The sequence below is a fragment of the Palaemon carinicauda genome, chromosome 8 (assembly GCF_036898095.1).
Source record: "Palaemon carinicauda isolate YSFRI2023 chromosome 8, ASM3689809v2, whole genome shotgun sequence".
NCBI classification, from domain to species: domain Eukaryota; kingdom Metazoa; phylum Arthropoda; class Malacostraca; order Decapoda; family Palaemonidae; genus Palaemon; species Palaemon carinicauda.
In genome coordinates, this window is record NC_090732.1 from 40,069,263 (window position 1) to 40,090,765 (window position 21,503).

At 44.7% G+C, this 21,503-nt stretch overlaps 1 protein-coding gene across 8 annotated transcripts in view; it reads left to right on the forward strand.

The window, feature by feature from the left end:
• Positions 1–288: 288 nt before the first annotated feature.
• Positions 289–21,503, forward strand: part of LOC137645716 (transformer-2 protein homolog beta-like) — a 234,101-nt gene continuing 212,886 nt past the window's right edge. For 7 of the 8 annotated variants that reach the window (XR_011045339.1, XR_011045338.1, XR_011045341.1 and 4 more), the window contains exon 1: positions 289–434. The gene's annotated coding sequence lies outside the window, so the exon portion shown is untranslated. Of the gene's footprint in view, positions 826–21,503 lie in introns of all 8 variants that reach the window. The other variant, XM_068378595.1, reaches the window with a different exon arrangement.

Sequence of the window (21,503 nt, forward strand, 5' to 3'; positions counted from 1 at the left end):
GAAATATAGATATATGTTTAAAGTAATTCGGAAATGTATTTATGGCATAAGAATATTTGAATTGCTGCATATGAAAGAATAATAATAAATATAGTAGAGTGTCATAAGATTTTTCAATGATATTCAAGTTATGTTGTTGTTTAGGTGAACGCTAGTAGCCAGCAATTTCAAAACCATCTAATAATATTAACCTAGATTTAAATTTCTGCCAATTATACAAGGAAAATATCCATATGTAAAATTTATAATTTGTTATGATCACATATAAATTGATTTTTCTCATTATAAACTAGAATTAATCCTCTGAGTAAATTTCCAGAGTTGAGTGGCAACTTGCGTAGTAGACACCTTCCTTCGTCAGTATATCCACCGGCAGGCACAACCCCACAACATACTTGATTGCAGCCAGTATTGATTGCAGTTTTCATTTACAGGTAACGATCTCCCTATGGATTTGATTATAAAGACAGCGTAATAATTCAGTGCACGTCATGAAACCTTTACTTCTGTAGAAACTATTCATACCAATGAAGTCGCCTTTACATGGTTACAAGCGCACTTGATTCCAGAATCGGTTTTGTTATCCCAGTGCCACGAGTTTGTTTTGATTGCGGCGGTGTGATTGATGATTGAAATTGCCACCTTTAACATATTGCGTGTACAACCACGCACAAGATTCCTTCTTGGCCAAGGCTGATGGTTTTCGTTTGTGCAGCCGAAACGATCGGTAATTGAAGCTTGTCCAAGACGTTCCTGTACGGTGCCGGTAGGGCTCAAGTTGCTGTGGTTTCATTACTGTACAGATAGCGTAAGGCAGTCTACCAGGTAAATATACAATACTTAGCTAATTACATGAATCATGTGTGTTTGGGTAATATGTATGGAATTAGTTTATGAATTTTTTGTAAAATTTGAGAACAGTGCAGAAAATAGCTTGTAGAAAATAAGACTTTTGGCAATGTAATTGTGTTTTCAACGTTTTTGATGATGATTACTGGCGGAAATTCTTAGTTTTTGAGTTTAGGTCGGTCTAGTACTAAAACTGAAAAGCTGCGGCTTTGCGTTAAGGGTAAAATTATATTTACAAACGGGAAAACATTTCGGTAATTTTGTATATTATTACATCGTGTGACTACGCACAAGAAATATATCATTTCCTATAGCAAATAACGAGATTTAACCGATTTTGATGACCATTTCAATCGCAAACAAACAGATCAACCAATTCGGTTAGTTATAAGTTGACGAATTGGTTGATGTTATTACGGATGAAATGAATGAGAAAATCAGTTAAATCACGATATCTACTATAGGAAATCATATATTTCCTGTACGAAATCACACAATGAAATACAATACAAATGAACCATATAAATATTAACACTGTGGACATATATACTGAGTTAAAATATATAAACAACAGATGTAGGGGACGATAACATTAGCAACGTTACCAATGGTTGACAGAACTACCAACGATGACGAATGGTACACAGTGTTACCAACGGCACGATGTCTATACTAGAGGTAGAATTAAATTTTTCCATACGAAAATTAAATAATACTACCATAAAACTATTACACAATAAATAAAGAGTACCAAAAGGCCACAGAACCTAACAAACCCACCTAACCTTGCCTAGAAGTACCCCGGTCACAAAACACATATAATAAGAATGGGGGAATGACTTACCTTTATACACAGTATTACCAACGGAGACGAATGGTACACAGAACTACCAACGCCACGATGGCATCACTAGAGCTAGAACTGCTAAATATCTCCTCAGATATATTCAATAATTTCTCCATATAACTGGTACGAAATATATAAAAAGTACAGAAAGGCCACAGAACCTAACAAACCCACCTAACCTTGCCTAGAAGTACCCCGGTCACAAAACACGGATAATGACTATTGAGGAATGACTTACTTTTATGAAGGAAACGTCGAAACTTGCTGGACTCGGAAGGAAGAGACAAAAGCGCACGACACTAGGGGCAGTTTAAACGTTGAGGAATAACATTGTGAGATTTAAGAAAATGGTCAACATAACCTGAATTATCAACAAAATCACCATGGAATTGAGCCACTGCTTTTAGATACGGAATGCTGCAACCGGTACAAGTTTCTATAATATGTTCCATCTCAAAATACGGGAAAAAAAACGCACTAGTAACGAAGGACGAGTAACTAGGTCAAAGGTTAAAACGGGAAAGGCAGGGGAACAATGGGCCGGAAAACAGCGCATACAGAGATAAAGGAAGGGGGGGGGGGGTAGGGAGATATCTGAATAAGCCTAGAGTGATGATTGGTTAAGGGAAAAACAACGAACAAAAGAGTGAAAACATGAATGAACTAAATACGGAAACTAGACGAAAGAAAAGTTTTATAAGACACAGAGGAGAGAAAAGGAACTAACCAACAAAAATAAATACAAACAATATAGGAAGATAAAATGGAATGAACGGTAAATAATAGAGAATGGGAATATAAAATGAGGAGATCATACCGAGAATTAACTGGATAAAAAAACTAGTCCAGGGTAAGTATTTATGTGAAACCGGGAAGGGATAAAGAAATAACTCAACAAATAAAACCAATATAGGAAGGGAAAATGGAATGAATGATAAATAATATTGAATGGGAATAAAAAATGAGAAAATAACACTAATAAAAAGAGTAAAGGGTGAGTGGAAACTCCTGCGCAGGGGGGGGGGGGGGGATATATGCGCAGATCGGAAACTGATGAAACGAACGTACGTACAAATGGGAAAGGAAATAACAAAACAAATAAACCCAATATAGGAAGGTAAAATGGAATGTATGATAAATTATATTGAATGGGAATATAAAATGAGAAAATAATACGGTAATAAAAAGAGTAATAATGGAGAGAAACTCCTGCGAAGGGGGGATATATAAGCGAAGAACGGAAGGTGGGGGCGAACGAACAAACGAACAAATGGGTGCTAATGATAGCATGAAACGCTAACATTTGATCTACATCAGGTATGGAATTCTAACATTTAATCTACATCAGGCGTTGGCAGCACTGGTTACTGTATTACTACAAGAAATAACCTTTGAAACGGCTCCTCCCAAATATATCCAGGTATACTGATTCGTCTTTTTCTACGGTTATAATAAATACCAGAAAGAAATGTATAGAGAAGAAAAGGACTGAATTACGGTTATATATCGGTTCCCCAGTATGTTTTCCCCACCCAAAACCCCGAGTTCCCACTGGGGGTCCCCCATTATCGACGGATATAGATGTATATATATTTCTGTAACTATTCATTTGCGACGGGAACGAGTGTTATTTTCGAAGGGAGCGTAATTTTTCCTATAAGAAAAAGTAGTTGGAATACTAGGATACATTGAGATGTAATAATATACAATGAAACCAACATTTCTGACAGAAAACATGTAGGTAATTTTTTACAAGAGCACGCTCTACATTTACTCCAAAATTATGCAGTCCTCCAGCTGGCATCACAAACTTCGGAATCTCTGTATATCAGCGGCCAGTTCCTCCCGCGCGGATTAAAAATGGAGGGTAGAATGTAGTTTTTAGGGAGAGGGTGATATCTTTCATATTACTAGCCAAATCGTTTTTCGGTATTTTACTGTATTACAGGGGAATGTAACCTAGGAAAAAACTACTTTTCTCTATAGAAAAAATTCAGTAAAGTTTTACTGTATCACAAATTCTCATTTCGAACAGAAGATATGTTTTCCTGTAGTAAATAACGTGATTTGACCAAATTTGACCTTCATTTCAACCGCAAACCAACAGGACAACAAATTCGACTAACTTCAATTAGTCGAACTGGTTGCTGTTATTACGGATAAAATGAAGGTGTAAACCGGTTAAATCACGTTATTTTCTACAGGAAAACATATATTTTCTGTAAAAATGGTTGAATATAATGTCTTATTATATATATTTTGTTAAAATGTTTAAATATAATGACTTGTTCAAATTCCGTGTCACTTCACTCACGTATGTACTGCAAACGATAACATTAGCAACGTTACCAATGATACACAATGTTACGGTGGCATTGCTAACGTTAGCAATGGCTACGGTTATATTGTGTATTTTAAAGAATTTTTCCATATACCCTGTACACAATATATAAAAAGGTACAAAAAGGGTACAGAACCTAACAAACCCACCTAACCTAACCTAGAAGTTCCCAGGTCACAAACCCAGTATAATGTCTTTTGTTATACATATGTTAATCCGTGTCACTTCACTCGTTACGATAACATTAGCCACACTATATAATGGTTCTTGTTCCGCCATTAGCTCGCTTCTCTCGCATGAAAATAAAACATCAAGCTCGTATGTACTGGCAAGCGGCAATGTTGAGCTGCGCACGCGAACATTAGCAACTTTAAATATAATGGTTCTTGTTCCGCCACTGGCTCGCTTACGATCACAGGAAAACAAAACATCAAGGTCGTATGCACTGGCAAGCGGTAATGTTGAGCTTCGCCCTCTAACAAAATATAGTAAAACTGACACATTAAAATTAAAGAAATGAATGACTTATTTTTATGATTGTGACGACGAAACTTGTGGGTTACTGGGGTGTTCTGACTATGAGTCTGTGGCGTCTTGACTGTTTTGGCTTAGTTTAGTACTGCACTTGGAACACTGTAAAAGTTGGTATATTACATTACAAGATTTAAGAAAATTATCAAAATTGGAATTCACCAAAATACTTTCAAGTATAGATTACTGAAGTCGTTACAATTTTCCAAAACTTCCATCGTAAAATATGCAAAAAGACGCCACTTGAACTAACAAAGACCTGACTTGGACAAAGGTTCCCACGGAAAAGGGTTTGTTGGAAGGTGGGGGTTGGGAAATATTAACAACCCCCCCCCGTGCAAACTTTACACCATATGTGTTCGTGATTGGTTAACGGAAAAGCAACGGAGTCTAGAGAGTAAACATGAATGAACCAGAATGGGAAACCTGTCCAGAGCAAGTATTTATGTGAAATCTGGGCATGACAAGGTAATAACAAAAGATAAAATGGAATGTATGATAAATAATATTTAATGGGAATATAGAATGGGGTGATTTTATAAGGTATCGGATAATAAGACGTGTAATACTGGGGTCAATCGTAATATGTATACGGGGGTATTACATAAAAGGGATGGTAATAGTTGTACTGGTTCAAGTCATATACTTGAATAAACATGTGAAGTCGAATAGTTAAATTTGACGGTTAGAGAAGAAGAAATCATATTGGTGGAGGTGGAGTCTCTGCGCAGGGAGGCGGAGTTTTTGCGCAAAGGTCGAAACCTACTATGTACAAATGAATGAACGAGAGCTACTACAACCGACAAGTAGAATGACAAAAAATAAATGAAAAACACTGCTAATGATAGCATGTTACGCTAGCATTGCTGCAGCTCTACATCACACGTTGGTAGCTCTGGTTACCGTATTTTTTCACGAGTCATAGCCTTTGCAACGGCGCCTCCAAAGTTTATGCAGTTATACTGTTTTGTCTTTTCCTCCATTTATTATACATCCAAGAAGGTAAAGTATAGAGAAGAAAAGGCTTGTTTTACCATTATATATCGTTTCCCCAGTATGTTTTCCCCACCCAAAACCCCGAGTTCCCACGGGGGTCCCCCATTATCGTAGTATAGATATATATATATATTTCTGAAACTATTCATTTGCGACGGGAACGAGTGTTATTTTCAAAGAGAGCGGATTTTTTTTTCCTATGTTACATTGCCCTGTAATACAGTAAAATAATACCAAAAATTCCGCTCTCTTCGAAAATGACACTCATTCCCGTCGCAAATGAATAGTTTCAGAAATATATATATATATCTACTGTATATCCTACGATAATGGGGGAACCCCAGTGGGAACTCGGGGTTTTGGGTGGGGAAACGATTTATAATGGTAAAACAAGCCTTTTCTTCTCTATACATTACCTTTTTGGATGTATAATAAATGGAGGAAAAGACAAAGAGTATACCTGGATAAACTTTGGAGGCGCCGTTGCAAAGGCTATGACTCGTGAAAAAATACGGTAACCAGAGCTGCCAATGTGTGATGTAGAGCTGCGGCAATGTTAGCGTAACATGCTAACATTAGCAGTGTTTTTCATTTATTTTTTGTCATTCTACTAGTCGATTGTAGTCTCTCCCGTTCGTTCGTTTGTACATAGCAGGTTTCGACCTTCTGCACAAAAACCCGCGCATAGGCTCCTCCTCCTCCACCAATAGGATTTCTCCTTCCCTAACCATGAAATGCAATTATTTAACTTCACTCATGTTATTCAAGTATTACTTGATCCAGTACAACTATACCATTCCTTTTATGTAATACCCTCGTATACATATTACGTTTGACCCCAGTATTACTCATTTTATTATCCTATACCTTATAAAATCACCCCATTTTATATTCCTATTAAATATTATTTATCATACATTCCATTTTATCTTGTTATATTACTTTCATACATTTTGTTATTACCTTGTCACCCCCCCCCCCCCCCCCCCCGATTTTACATAAATACTTGCTCTGGACAAGTTTCCCATTCTAGTTCATTCGTGTTTACTCTCTAGACTCCGTTGTTTTCCCGTTAACCAATCACGAACCCATACGTATGGAAAGTTTGCACAGGGGGCGGGGGTTAATATTTCCCTACCCCCTTCCCGTATCTCTTTACATGGTCTCTTCATACCCCTCCCAACAGATCCTTTTCCATGGAAACCTTTGTCCTAGTCAGGTGTTTTTTATTTCAAGTGAGATTTGTTTTGCGTATTTTGCGATGGAGGAAGTTATAGAAACTTGTAACGGCAGCAGTATTCCATACTTAAAAGCATTTGCTAAATTTCATGGTTTTTTTTTTTTTTTGATACGACATCCAATGTTGATAATTTCTTTAAATCACACAATGTAATACCTCATCGTATACAGTGCCCCAGTGTCGTTCCTTCCTACCCTACAGGAAAACTTAACATCACCTCTTGCCAGTACAGGTTTGTGACCTGGGAAGGGGGTCCGGGGTCTTGCCCCCGGGTAGGGGTTGTGATCTGGGAAGGGGGTCCGGGGGCTTGCCCCCGGGTAGGGGTTGTGACCTGGGAAGGGGGTCCGGGGTCTTGCCCCCGGGTAGGGGTTGTGATCTGGGAAGGGGGTCCGGGGGCTTGCCCCCGGGTAGGGGTTGTGACCTGGGAAGGGGGTCTGGGGGCTTGCCCCCGGGTAGGGGTTGTGACCTGGGAACTTCTAGGTTAGGTTATGTGGGTTTGTTAGGTTCTGTACCTTTTTGTACCTTTTTGTATATTGTGTAAAGAGTACAAGGAAAAATGCTTTAAAATACACATGCTAATATTATCATAGCATTTCTAACATTAGCAGTGCCATCGTAACGTTGCGTAACATTGCTAATGATAGCGCGCAGTTCATACGTGAGTGAAGTGACATGGAATTTGAACAAGTCATTATAAATAAACATTTTAACAGAATATATATAATAAAAGACATTATATTTAAACATTTTAACAGAAAATATATTTGTACCGACTCAGATACAAACCTTCGCTATTTATACAGTAATAGGGTATTACTTTTGGCGCAGCTGAAAGACGAGACATGATAAATTTAGTGAGGGATAACTACCCCAACTGCTAGTTAGTGGGTGGGGGGTGTCGTAGACTGGCTACCCTGCTCACTCACACCTCTCGGCTGAGTAACCACTTTACTTTTTGGCTCGGTAGAGGACGGACATGCTGCCCTTCTCTCCTGCAACGACTTACCTTGATGATTTTTGTTTTTCCCCCCCACAAGTAACAGCGACGTAGAACACAAGGCCGAGTGCTACGGCTGCCCTGTTCATTATCCTGCGCTCCATGTGGTAGCTCGTGAGCTGCCCTCATTACGAGGTAGCATTCGCTGTTAACCTTCAACTTGACGTTCCTCCTCACAGAGAAAGAGAGGGAGAGGGGGGGGGGGTCTCTCGTAACATCAGTTACGTTGAACCCTAGGGCTCTCGTAACTTTAGTCACTGACACTTCGGTGTTTTGTGACGAGGAAACTTTGGTTTCTCGTTAAGCTGACCCTTCGGGGTCTTGTAACATTAGTTACGCAGAACCCTTGGGCTCCCGTTACTTTAGTTACTCCGACACTTCAGTGTTTAGTGACAGGGAAACTTCGGTTTCTCGTTGCGCTGACCCTTCGGGTTCGCGCAACACAGTTCACGCTGACCCTTCGGGTTCTCGTGACCTGAGTCTTTCTTTTTATGACAGTGAGTTTCCAAACTCTCGTTGTGTTGATCATTCGCGCTCACACAACACAAGCTATCGTGAACCTTCGGGTGAGCGTAACAGTCAGTTCTCTCACCAACCTGAGAATGCTCGCGCGCACTGTCAAATTGGCGCGCACGACCTGATCGGCGTGCACGACTGTCTTGGCGCGCAAGCAAAATGGCGATCATGGCGCGCGGCTTCATCCTTTGGCGTGCCATATGCGCGAAGAGTACACTGCGCACAAACAACCTTATGTGCGCCAGGTGCGCGAACAATGTCATGTGCTCCATGAGCGCGAAAAAGTCCGAGAAGAAGCACTGGACTCACTCCCATCTCGGCTCTCCCGGCTATTGGTCCTGACAGGCAAACTGCTGGGGGCAGCCATGGCAACCCTGTTGGTATACGATCCGTGCCATGACTGTCCCACACGACTGATGGCCAAATCCTCTGCCTTCTAGCTTCGCTGATGGGATGCCTCGTTGAGAACACTCAACAGGTGTAGAACATCCTGCCAAGTGGCCTGACGGCCAGCAGAAACATTAATGGTGGCCACAGACTGTTCCAGCCAACTCGCAGCTCTGCTTGGAACAGTTCTGAGGAGCTTCTGCCTAAGCTCCCTCCGGTCCAAACTACGGCAAGGATAGGCCGACCTGTACAGGGAGGCCAACCGGACGGCGTAAATCTTCAGCAGTTTGCCCTCGCCACAGGTGTCACTGCTGAACCAGGCCTTCCTACCCGCATCACGCCTCTCTCGGGCTTCTCGGCACCAGTCGAGGAGGCGTTCCTTCATGTCGGGGTATGAGATCTCGGGACCCCCTATGGCCGAGAATGCCTCCTTCATTTCCCCCTTTAGGAATCTTTCTAGCTCAACGGTGCACCGGCCAGAGCTTCCTGTGGTATATTTACTCGCACAGTAGGCCTCAAAATTCCTTAGGAATTGGGCAAAACTCTGGCCAGTTTCTAGCTGGAAGATTTCAGGCTTGGGGTTCCTCCTAGAGTTGAGGACCTTGAGCAGATCAGACAGACTGCGTTCTGTCTGGAGGGACTGGGCGTGGTCGGTGGAGACAGTGTCCGAGCTGACACTGAGACAGGAGCTGGAAGTGTCACTACCAGACTCTTCGCTGGTGGACTCCTGGGACAAAATCAAAGTTTCGGGTAATGCTGGTCTGGGTTTTTCCTTGGCCTGGTGTCTGTTTTGGAATAGCCCCTGTCTGGGCAAGAACTGCCTCAGCCGTAGCTGCTGGAGCCTTCTCTGGCCTACTGGCTTTGGCCGGGTTGTCCAGGAACTGCTCCCCTAGTCTACTGGCTGCAGTCTCTGGCCGACTAAAGGGGTTAGTTGCCACAACAGGCGAGGAAGCAAGCAGTCCACTCAGATCAGGAGACTCCCAGAAGCCTGGTACATGGGAGGGGGGGGGTAATGGTGAGAACCCTGGAGGGGTCTGGAGACCTCCAATCACTGGCTCTGCTCCAGTGACTGGGATTGCGAGACCATTGATATTAGGCCAAGCTGGGGACGTAGAAGGAGCACTGGTGGTCACTGTGGTTTTGACCATAGTGGCAACGTGACACGGTGAAGGCTCAACGCTCTTCAGGGCCGCCACTTGAAGTGTCAGGGACTTGACCTGAGTTGCCAGGCCATTGACAATCTTGACAAGATCTCAACATCCCGGCTCAGGCTCTTCTTAGCCTTTCGGCGTTTACTCGATGACGATGTCATATCTAAAGGTTGGTGTTTCCCGGGTCTGGGATCTAAAAAATATGTAGTGGTTTACGGACTGTGGCCAGAGGTAGCACTCAAACTGCCTAGTGTCCGAATGCTGACCACACCCCAACATTCACTACACAAAATATACAATGGTGGAATACCCAAAAATCTGGGTAAAAGGCAAACAATCAAGGATGAACTGGGCACTGGGTACCACACCTTGATTTTATACTGGGCAAGGGAACCCAGCAAGAACCTTGCTTCCTCCTTATCTTCCCTTGCCTTGAGCTTGCTGAATAAACTTGTAGCATGACCGCTGATTCATTTTGGGGAAAATGAGCAGTATACATGAATAGCTCTATCTTCTTCAGATAAGATAGCTTCAAGCTTGAGTAAAGTGTCAGAACATTAGGTGAAGGGGAAAATTTTTTAATACAACAGGACACAGTGTACGAGAAAAAATTATGATAAATGACTTGTTAGAAAGAGATTTTAAATATTAAACTTAGCCGGTGAATATATATAATAGCTGACGTCTCGGACGGCTCGACAGATTCCAAAAACTCGCGAGCGATCGCCGTGAAGGTTGCGGGTGTGACCACCAGCGCCGACTATCGGCCAGATACCGCATATACTTGTCAATTTCTCCAGTTCTTCTCTGTCGGTCTTGTCGACAAGTTGGTTCCGCTCGCTTATGACCTTGAGTTTTCGACCGATTTGGTGAAGTACTTTATTTTGGTTGTTTATTGGCTTTCGCTGTGTCGGGTGTTTTCTTCAATTAAACTCTTGAAACCCTTTTTTTAAATATTAAACTTAGCCGATGAATATATAATAGCTGACGTCTCCGACGGCTCGCCAGAATCCAAAAACTCGCGAGCGATCGCCATGAAGGTAGCGGGTGTGCCCACCAGCGCCGACTATCGGCCAGATACCGCATATACATGTAAACAGCTCCAGTTCTTCTCTGTCGGTTTCATCGACAAGTCGTTTCCACTCGCTATTATGACCGAGTTTTCTACCGAATTGGTGAAGTACTTGGTTTTGGTTTTATTGCTTTCGCCGTGTTGGATTATTCAATACTATCCTCAAAAGAAATGCTTTTGAAAGGAGAGTAAAAGTGTTTTGCCCTTGCTCTTTTATCTCTGGTTTTTTCCATAGAGTAAAGATGGCCGACCCTTCCCTTAGTGTACGGAAGTGTGTTTTAGGCTTTTAGCAATTATCTTATCACGTTATAAATTGTTGTTGTTAATTACAGTATAGATTTTCCTCTATATATTTTATATCTCACCTGCCTTTATTAGGCCTCTTCGATTAGCTTTCCATTTATACTAAACATCAAGATAAATTTTATGTTTTGTTTATATGTGGCCTTACCTATTCCTCCCCTAGTCCGAGAGTAGGCGGTCCTAACTTGGAAACCGAAGTTAAACAACGTTGAGCTCATTCAACTTTTATTTTCGTTAAGTTTAAATCATTTGCTCTGTAAGAGTTATGAAATGAATATTTTTTAGTAGATATTTTATGAAAGATTTTCTTTGAATAGTCTTCGTGCTGTTTCAAAGATGAACTAACGTTTGGTTTATTTATGCTACGCAGTTTGCGCTCTATCGTTACAATAGAGAAAGAGAGAATCACGGTTTCACTTTGCAGAAAGAGTAAATCGATTTTGACGTTTTGTTCATTCTTCTTTCAAACGGAAGTGTTTTAAATACTAATTTAAAGGAACTTGTTAATTTTCAATTTCTTAGTCCTTTCAGTTTTTTCCTTTGGTCAAATAACCGGTTTATTGACGAAGGGTGAGTGGGCATTTCTCTTCTGTGTGACATCAAGAGAGAGAGAGAGAGGAAGAGAGAACGATCCGATCTTTATTCTCGTCCCAAGTAAGGAGTTTGGGAGCGAGTAACGTTGTTCTCGATTCAGTTTTTTACTGTCGTCCCAAGTCTCTGTACGGGGAGAAAGGATAAAACGTTTTTAGTTTTTATTCTCGTCCCAAGGCACTGTACGGTGAGAGATTGAAAACGTAGTCTTTAATGAACTAGTGTTTAGTCTCCTCCCCAGTCACTGATCCTTTTTAACTTTATATATTTCCGTTTTATTCGATATATATGTTTACTGATTTTTGCTTATACTAATGTGCTTACATTATACGACTCATTTCGCAATTATAACCTTTTGATGTAAGGGAGAATTGCGTGCTTCAGGTAGAAATCAGTTTTATTCATGCCTAATGTGAAATTATTGAAAAATACGATATCAGTGAAGTAAGTGCAAAAACAGAAAATCGTAGTGATAAAGTGATAATTGCGCAAAGTGTTTTTTAGTGTTGCGACCGAGGGTTCGTCTGTTCGTGCTTGTCGTTCACCTAGTCCGAGACCTCTTTCAGGCTCCCATGCTACCAGGGAGAAGTAATGTCATAGGACTTATGGGGACGAGAGGCTTTAACCAACGAACAGACGTTCCCTCTATGGTATCGGGCGTGTCTCGCAAGATCGCCCCTACCATAAGACGAGCGAGGCTGTTTTTCTCCTCGTCATCCGAAGGCTTCTCGCAAAAGAAACCTTGGAGCAAAGTTTCTAGACCCTTAAAGCGGAAGTCAGTCCCTTCAGGACAGGTCCACCGTCCTGGCTGTAGCCATGGGGACAGCTCTGACCCTTTGCAGTCGTCGGAAGACGGTTCGCCTATTAAACGCAAGCGTAACACGGGGTCCGAGGGTCGCGGTAAAGGCAATGTTTTGCCAACACAGACGTTACCGTCGTCTCGGCCCGTTCCGACTCCCGTTGATCCTAAATGGGTTGTCCTGCAGGACATGCAGACTAAGCTTGCCTCCCTTATGGAGAAGTTTGACGTTGAGCAGGTTCACGATGAACCTTCGCTTTCGAGTCGCCGTTACGCTAAACGAGACTCTGGCCGTCAGCCGCCCAAACGAGCATTTACTCGTCCTTTTGACGTTATGAAACGTGATGTCGGTAGTTTATCACGTCAGTCACGTGACTTGGATCCTCACTCGCTGCAGTCCCGTGTTGACTTTCAGCCGCTGCCGCAGCCTCGTGTTGACGTTCAGCCGCTGCCACAGTCTCGTGTTGACGTTCAGGACGTTCGCCAACCAGCTCAGTTGCCTTGTTTTGACGTTGAGCGTCAAGCACCGCAGTCAAGAGTTGTTTTAACTGCTCAATCTAGGCAGTCAAGGCAGTCTCGACTTGACGTCGAGCGTCCTCCCGCTCCTGTTGTTGTTGCTGGTCAGTCCTTTAAGCAGTTACATGACGTAGCGTCCTTGACTGCTACTGATGCTCCTTTGCGTGTGGACTCTGCTTGTCAAGCATTGCCACCACGGCAGGTTTCTCCCTTGCTTGAGACTCAGCAATTGTCGGACGAGGTTCCTTCAGATGAGGAAGTTGCTGATCCCCTCCTACTGATATTCCCTTGGGGACTTTGTCAGACAGAGAGGAGCCTAAAGCTGCTCAGCCCTCTATGGACTTTATATAAATCATGCTGATTTTTAAGGATCTTTGTCCGGACCATTTTGTAACTGCTGCTCCTCGTTCGCCTAAACGTCAGAGTTTACACTAGGCCTAGCTACTTCGAAGCCGTTGTTTTCTAAGCTAGTGCTCTCTCGCTCTTCTAAGAGAGCTTTACGTTTGCTAGGCGACTGGTTGATCACCAGGAGGAGTTTGGGGGAGACAGCCTTTGCTTTCCCTCCTTTTAAACTGGCTTATAGAGCGAGCGTCTGGTATGACACAGGAGAAGTTCTCGGCTTGGGAGTTCCTGCCTCTGCCCAGAGAGACTTCTCAAGCCTCATAGACTCTCCCCGGCGCCTGGCCATGAGACGCTCCGAGATTTTATGGTCGGCTTCAGAGCTAGACCATCTCCCGTTAGGAGTTTTTCGAGCGTTTGAAGTTTTGCTGTACAATTATGTCATGCATGAACAAGGCTATCAGGGATGGCTCCAATGATCTGACAGCCACGTTCTCTGCAGGAACAAGACTATCAGGGATGGCTCCAATGATCTGGCAGCCACGTTCACTGCAGGAGTACTTAAGATGTAAGTGCGCTCAATGTGTTCATTGTCAAGACAAACTTCACGATGAAGACTACCAAAGCTGTCTTGACAGCATTAAGGGAAGGCGACTGGATGGTCTCTCTCGACCTTCAGGATGCATACTTCCACATCCCGATTCATCCAAACTTTCAACTACATCTGAGGTTTGTGGACGGGAAAGTAATGTACCACTGTCGAGCATTGTACTCCGACCTCATTCCTGCTCTTATTTTTACAAGGCCCTTGCAAAAAGTAGCAAGCTTTCTACATTTTTTTGAGGATTCAGAGCCTCCCTTTATTTTGACGACTGGCTAATCAGGGCGTCGTCATTATATCGCTGTCTGGAGAGCCTCTAATGGACATTAGACCTAACCAAGGAGCTAGGTCTCATAGTGAACGTAGAGAAGTCGTAACTTACAGTACCCCATCCCAGACTATTCTTTTTTTGGGAATGGAGATACAGTGTCTTATTTTTCGGCCCTTTTCGTCTCCCGCAAGAATGGAACAAGCTCTGTTAAAAGTCCTTCACTTGCAAGAGAAAAACAGTTGCTCTGCAAGAGTTTGAACTAGCCTTGTGGGAACTCTTTCATCGCTGGAGTAGTTTATCTCTCTGGGGAGACTCAACCTATGCCCTTTCCGATTTCACCTAAAATATTGGAACAAGGAGAAGGACTTAGTGAGTATCTCTTTCCCAATCTCCAACTCAGTCTAGACATGTCTGACTTGGTGGGACAGCAACATCAGACTTCGAGAAGGTCTTTCTCTTGCGATCAAGAACCCTAACCATGTGTTGTTTTCAGATGCATCGGATTTGGGTTAGGGAGCTCCACTGGACAGTCTGGAAGGCTCGGGTCTTTGATCCACGGATCAGAAGGAACTCCATTTAAGGCAGTAACATCTCTCCTTTGGCGAGATTTGTGCAAGGAAATGAATGTCTTGGCGGACGGCCTCAGCAGAAGAGGACAAGTCATCTCCATGGAGTGGACGTTGCATAAGACTGTGTGCGAGAAGCTATGGATGACATGGGGTCAACCCACCATAGATCTTTTTGCGACTCTCTCTGACAAAGAGGCTCTCGACTTACTGTTTTCCAGTTCCAGATCCAGAGGCAGCCCACATAGACGCTTTCCTGCTGGACTGGTCTCACCTGGACGTTTATGCCTTTCCACCTTTCAAGATCCTAGACAAGGTGCTGCAGAAGTTCACCTCTCACGAAGGGACCAGGTTGACATTGGTTGCTCCACTCTGGCCCGCGAGAGAGTGGTTCACAGAGGTACTTCAATGGCTGGTAGACGTTCCAAGGAGTCTACCTTTAAGGATGGATCTCTTACGGCAGCCCCACGTAAGGAGTCTTCATCAAAGCCTCCCCGCGCTTCGTCTGACTGCCTTCAGACTATCGAAAGACTCTCAAGAGCTCGAGGATTTTCGAAGGAGGCAGCCAGAGCGATTGCGAGAGCTAGGAGAGCATCTACCATCAAGGTCTACCAGTCGAAGTGGGAAGTCTTTAGAGACTGGTGCAAGTCATCATCCATTTCCTCTTCCAGTACCTCTGTAGCCCAAATTACAGACTTTCTCCTACATCTGAGAAATGTTCGCTCCCTCTCAGCGCCCACTATTAAGGGCTACAGGAGCATGTTGGCGTCTGTGTTCAGACATAGAGGCTTAGATCTGTCCAATAATAAAGATCTCCAAGATCTCCTTAAGTCCTTCGAGACCTCTAAGGAGCGTCGTATGGCAACTCCTGGATGGAACTTAGACGTGGTCCTAAGGTTCCTAATGTCCGACAGGTTTGAGCCATTACATTCAGCCTCCCAGAAGGATCTCACCCTCAAGACGCTTTTCTTAGTGTGCTTGGCTTCGGCTAAAAGGGTCAGTGAGATCCATGCCTTCAGTAGGAACATCGGCTTTTCTACAGATAAAGCCACATGTTCACTTCAGCTTGGTTTTCTTGGCCAAAAATGAACTGCCTTCTCGTCCTTGGTCTAAGTCATTTGATATACCTTGCCTGTCAGAGATCGTAGGCAACGAGCTTGAAAGAGTGCTGTGTCCAGTTAGAGCTCTGAAGTTTTATTTAGCTCGGACTAAATCCTCTCGAGGTGGATCTGAGGCCTTGTGGTGCTCAGTTAAGAAGCCTTCATTGCCTATGTCAAAGAATGCTTTGTCATATTTTATTAGATTTTTAATCCGAGAGGCTCATTCTCACTTGAGTGAAAAAGATCGTTGCTTGCTTAAGGTTAAGACGCACGAAGTAAGAGCTATAGCAACTTCCGTGGCCTTTAAGCAAAACAGATCTCTCCGAAGTATTATGGACGCGACCTTTTGGAGAAGCAAGTCGGTATTCGCGTCATTTTACTTAAAAGATGTCCAGACTCTTTATGAGGACTGCTACACACTGGGTCCATTCGTTGCAGCGAGTGCAGTAGTGGGTAAGGGTTCTACCACTACATTCCCTTAATTCCAATATCCTTTTAATCTTCTCTTGAAATGTTTTTAATTGGGTTGTACGGAAGGCTAAGAAGCCTTTCGCATCCTTTTTGATTTAGCGGGTGGTCAAATGTCATTTCTTGAGAGCGCCCAGATTAAGGGTTTTGATGAGGTCCTGTTGTATGGGTTGTCGCCCTGGATACTTCAGCTCCTGGGAGTCTTTCAGCATCCTAAGAGGATGGCTGGGCTTCGTGAGGAAAGCGGACTAACAAGGCAGAGTAATCGTTAGAGTCAGCTTCCTTACCAGGTACCTATATTTATTTGGGTTTTGTTATGATATAACTGTCAAAAACTCTAAGCATATACGCCGTAAACTGTATTAATACTGGTCTCTACCCACCACCATGGGTGTGAATCAGCTATTATATATTCACCGGCTAAGTTTAATATTTAAAAATGATATTTTGATTATAAAATAAATTTTTGAATATACTTACCTGGTGAATATATAAATTAAAGGCCCCCCCTTCCTCCCCGATAGAGACCCAGCGGGATGAGAAGAACTGGAGCTGTTTACATGTATATGCGGTATCTGGCCGATAGTCGGCGCTGGTGGGCACACCCGCTACCTTCATGGCGATCGCTCTCGAGTTTTTGGATTCTGTCGAGCCGTCGGAGACGTCAGCTATTATATATTCACCGGGTAAGTATATTCAAAAATTTATTTTACAATCAAAATATCAATTTTGGCTGGTGTTTATTGTTGATGAATTTGGTTTTGACTTGGATTTTCTCTGATTGTTCAAAATGGCTGACCCTTCTCCTGTATATCGCAAGTGTGCGAGGGATTGCAACAAACGTCTTCCCAAGGCCTCTATCGACCCTCATACTGTTTGTTCTAATTGCCGGGGTAAATCCTGCCAATTAGGAGATCGGTGTGTGGAGTGCGTGGTCTTGTCGGAATTCGACTGGCTTGAGTATGACAAATATACTCGTAAGCTTGAGAGAGATAGGGTGAGGAGAAGCTCCTCTAGATCTTTGGAATTTTCCTCCTCCCATGCCCCTGAACCTAATCCTTCCCCTGTAGTAGTTGTTCCTGAACCCCCTACTAGCACTCATGAACCGTCCATGCGGGATATGTTTCTAGCGATTCAAGCTTTAGGCGAAAAAGTTGAGTCCTTAGCATCGGACCGTAACCAACTCATGTCAGATGTTAAGTTGTTGAAGTGTCAGAGTGGTAAAACAGAAAATCGTAGTGATAAAGTGATAAGTGCGCAAAGTGTGTTTAGTGTTGCGACCGAGGGTTCGTCTGTTCGTGCTTGTCGCTTCCCTAGTCCGAGACCTCTTTCAGGCTCCCCTGCACCAGGGAGAAGTAATGTCGTAGGACTTAAGGGGGCGAGAGGCGTAAACCAACGTACAGACGTTCCCTCTTTGGTATCGGACGTTTCTCGTCAAGATCGCCCTTACCATAAGACGGGTGAGACTATGTTCTCCTCGTCCTCCGAAGACTTATCGCACAAGAAACCTTGGCGCAAGGTTTCTAGACCCTTGAAGCGAAAGTCAGTCCCTTCAGGACAGGTCCAGCGTCCTGGCTGTAGCCATTGGGGCAGCTCTGACCTTTTGCAGTCGTCGGATGACTGTTCGCCTGTTAAGCGCAAGCGTAACACGGGGTCCGAGGGTCGCGGTAGAGGCAATGTTTTGCCAACGCAGACGTTACCGACGTCACGGCCCGTTCCGACTCCCGTTGACCCGAAGTGGGTTGTCCTGCGGGACGCAGTCTAAGCTTGCCTCCCTTATGGAGGAGTATGACGTTGAGCAGGTTCGCGATGATCCTTTGCTTACGAGTCGCCAGTGCGCTGAACGTGACTCCGGCCTTCAGCCGCCCAAACGAGTATTCACTCGTCCGTTTGACGTTAGTGCTGACGTTTCTAGTGCTTTGAAACGCGATGCTAGTCGTGTGCCTAGTCTTTCACGTCAGTCACGTGACATGGATCCTCCTTTGCTGCAGTCTCGGACTGACGTTCAGCTGCTGCCGCCGCAGCCCCGCACTGACGTTCGCCGACCGGCTCCGTTGCCTCGACGTGACGTTGAGCGTCAGTCACCGCAGTCGGAGGTTGTTTTGCCTGCTCAGACTCTGCAGTCAATGCAGGTCTGACGTGACGTCGAGCGTCAATTAACTTCAGCTGTTGTTGTTGGTCAGTCACAGGACTTTCAGTCCTTTCAGCAGCGTCGTGACGTCGCTTCCTCTTCTGCTACTGCTGCTCCGTTGCTTGTTGACATTGCCTGTCAAGCGTTGCCTCCTCGGCATGTCTCTCAGTATCATGAGACTCGGCAGTTGTCGGACGAGGTTCCGTCGGATGAGGAAGTCGCTGATCCCCTTCCAACTGATATTCCTTTGGGGACTTTGTCAGACGAAGAGGAGCCTTAAGCTGCTCAGCCCTCTCTTGATTTTAAAAAGATCATGCTGATTTTTAAGGAACTGTTTCCTGACCATTTTGTAACTGCTGCTCCTCGTTCGCCTCCGTCAGAGTTTACGCTAGGCCTAGCTACTTCGACGCCGTCGTTTACTAAGCTAGTGCTCTCTCGCTCTTCTAAGAGAGCTTTGCGTTTACTAGGCGATTGGTTGATCACCAGGAGGAGTTTGGGGAAGACAGCCTTTGCTTTCCCTCCTTTTAAACTGGCTTCTAGAGCGAGCGTCTGGTATGACACGGGAGAAGTTCTCGGCTTGGGAGTTCCTGCCTCTGCCCAGGGAGACTTCTCAAGCCTCGTAGACTCTCCCCGTCGCCTGGCCATGAGACGCTCTAAAGTTTGCTGGTCCTCTTCGGACCTTGATCATCTCCTCAAAGGGGTTTACAGGGCCTTCGAAGTTTTTAACTTCTTGGATTGGTCGCTGGGAGCCTTGAGCAGGAAGATCTCTTCGGCCGACCGTGATGTATCTGTGCTAATTATGTCCTGCATGGACAAAGCTATCCGTGATGGCTCTAATGAGCTCGCTGCTACCTTTACGGCAGGAGTCCTTAAGAAGAGGGAGACTCTTTGCTCGTTCCTTTCGGCAGGAGTAACTCCCTGCCAAAGGTCAGAGCTTCTCTTTGCCCCGTTGTCATCTGCCTTGTTTCCTCAGCAGTTAATCAAGGATATTGCAGCTTCTCTGGTGCAGAAGGATACCCACGACCTGATGGCTACGTCGGCGCGCAAGGCTGCTCCTTCATCATCTTATGTCGTAAGACCCAAGCTCGATACTCCAGCAACGAGGTTTATCCCGCCCTTTCGTGGCAGAGCCCCCGGTAAGGGAGGCGCTCGTGCCGATAGTAAAAGAGGCAAGAGGAGAGGATCCAAGTCCTCCCGTGGCAGAGTCTGACTGCCCACGTCCTCAGACAGCGGTAGGGGCCAGACTGAACAACTTCTGGCAGGCCTGGGAGAAGAGGGGTGCAGACCGGGAGTCTGTGTTGTTGCTAAAGGAGGGGTACAAAATACCTTTTGTACGGAGACCTCCTCTGGTAAAAGTTCCTATAGACCTCTCTCCCAGGTATCGAGAGGAGTCAAGGAGACAGGCACTACAACTGCAGGTGTCTCAGTTGCTAGAGAAGGGAGCGGTGGTGAAAGTCTCGGATCTTCAATCACCGGGATTTTACAACCGTCTCTTCCTAGTCCCAAAGCATACAGGAGGTTGGAGGCCGGTGCTGGATGTCAGTGCGCTCAACGTTTTTGTTGTCAAAACAAAATTTATGATGGAGACCACGAAGTCCGTCCTAGCAGCGGTCAGAGAGGGAGACTGGATGGTCTCTCTCGACCTGCAGGATGCGTACTTCCACATTCCTATACACCCGGATTCTCAACCGTATCTGAGGTTTGTATACAGGAATGTGGTGTACCAATTCCGAGCACTGTGTTCGGCCTCAGCCCTGCTCCTCTTGTTTTTACGAGGCTCATGAGAAATGTGGCAAAATTTCTTCATTTATCGGGGATTCGAGCCTCCCTGTACATGGATGACTGGCTGCTCAGAGCGTCGTCCCGTCATCGCTGTCTGCAGGACCTTCAATGGACGTTGGATCTTGCAAAGGAGTTGGGACTGTTGGTGAACTTAGAGAAGTCTCAGCTGACTCCCTCCCAAACGATTCTCTATTTGGGGATGGAGATTCGCAGTCTAGCTTTTCGGGCTTTTCCGTCTGCCACCAGGATAGATCAAGCCTTGCTCAAAGTCCGCCTCATGCTGAGAAAAGACCGTTGCTCTGTGAGAAGTTGGATGAGCCTCCTAGGGACGCTGTCATCCCTGGAACAATTTATCTCTCTAGGGAGACTTCACCTTCGCCCTCTCCAGTTCCATCTAGACTCCCATTGGGACAAGAACAAGACTTTGGAGGCTGTCTCAATCCCGATCTCCGAACCAGTAAAGACGTGCCTGAACTGGTGGGACAGCAATATAGGTCTTCGAGAGGGTCTGTCCCTGGCGGTCAAGAACCCAAACCACGTGTTATTTTCAGACGCGTCGGATTTGGGTTGGGGAGCGACTCTGGACGGTCTGGAATGTTCGGGTCTTTGGACGTCGGATCAGAGGAGCCTTCACATCAACTGCAAGGAGCTGTTGGCTGTTCACTTGGCCTTGACGAGTTTCGAGAGTCTTCTCCGAAACAAAGTGGTAGAAGTGAATGCGGACAACACCACAGCCTTGGCTTACATCTCCAAGCAAGGAGGCACTCACTCCCACACACTGTTCGTCATCGCAAGGGACCTCCTCATCTGGTCAAAAGATCGAGGCATCTCACTGTTGACGAGGTTCGTCCAGGGAAAATTGAACGTCTTGGCGGACTGTCTCAGTCGGAGAGGTCAGGTGATCCCTACAGAATGGACCCTCCACAAGGACGTGTGCAAGATTCTTTGGATGACTTGGGGTCAGCCCACCATAGACCTCTTTGCGACCTCATTGACCAAAAGGCTCCCGACCTATTGCTCTCCAGTCCCAGATCCAGAGGCGGCCCACATAGATGCCTTTCTGTTGGACTGGTCTCACATGGACGCTTACGCATTTCCGCCGTTCAAGA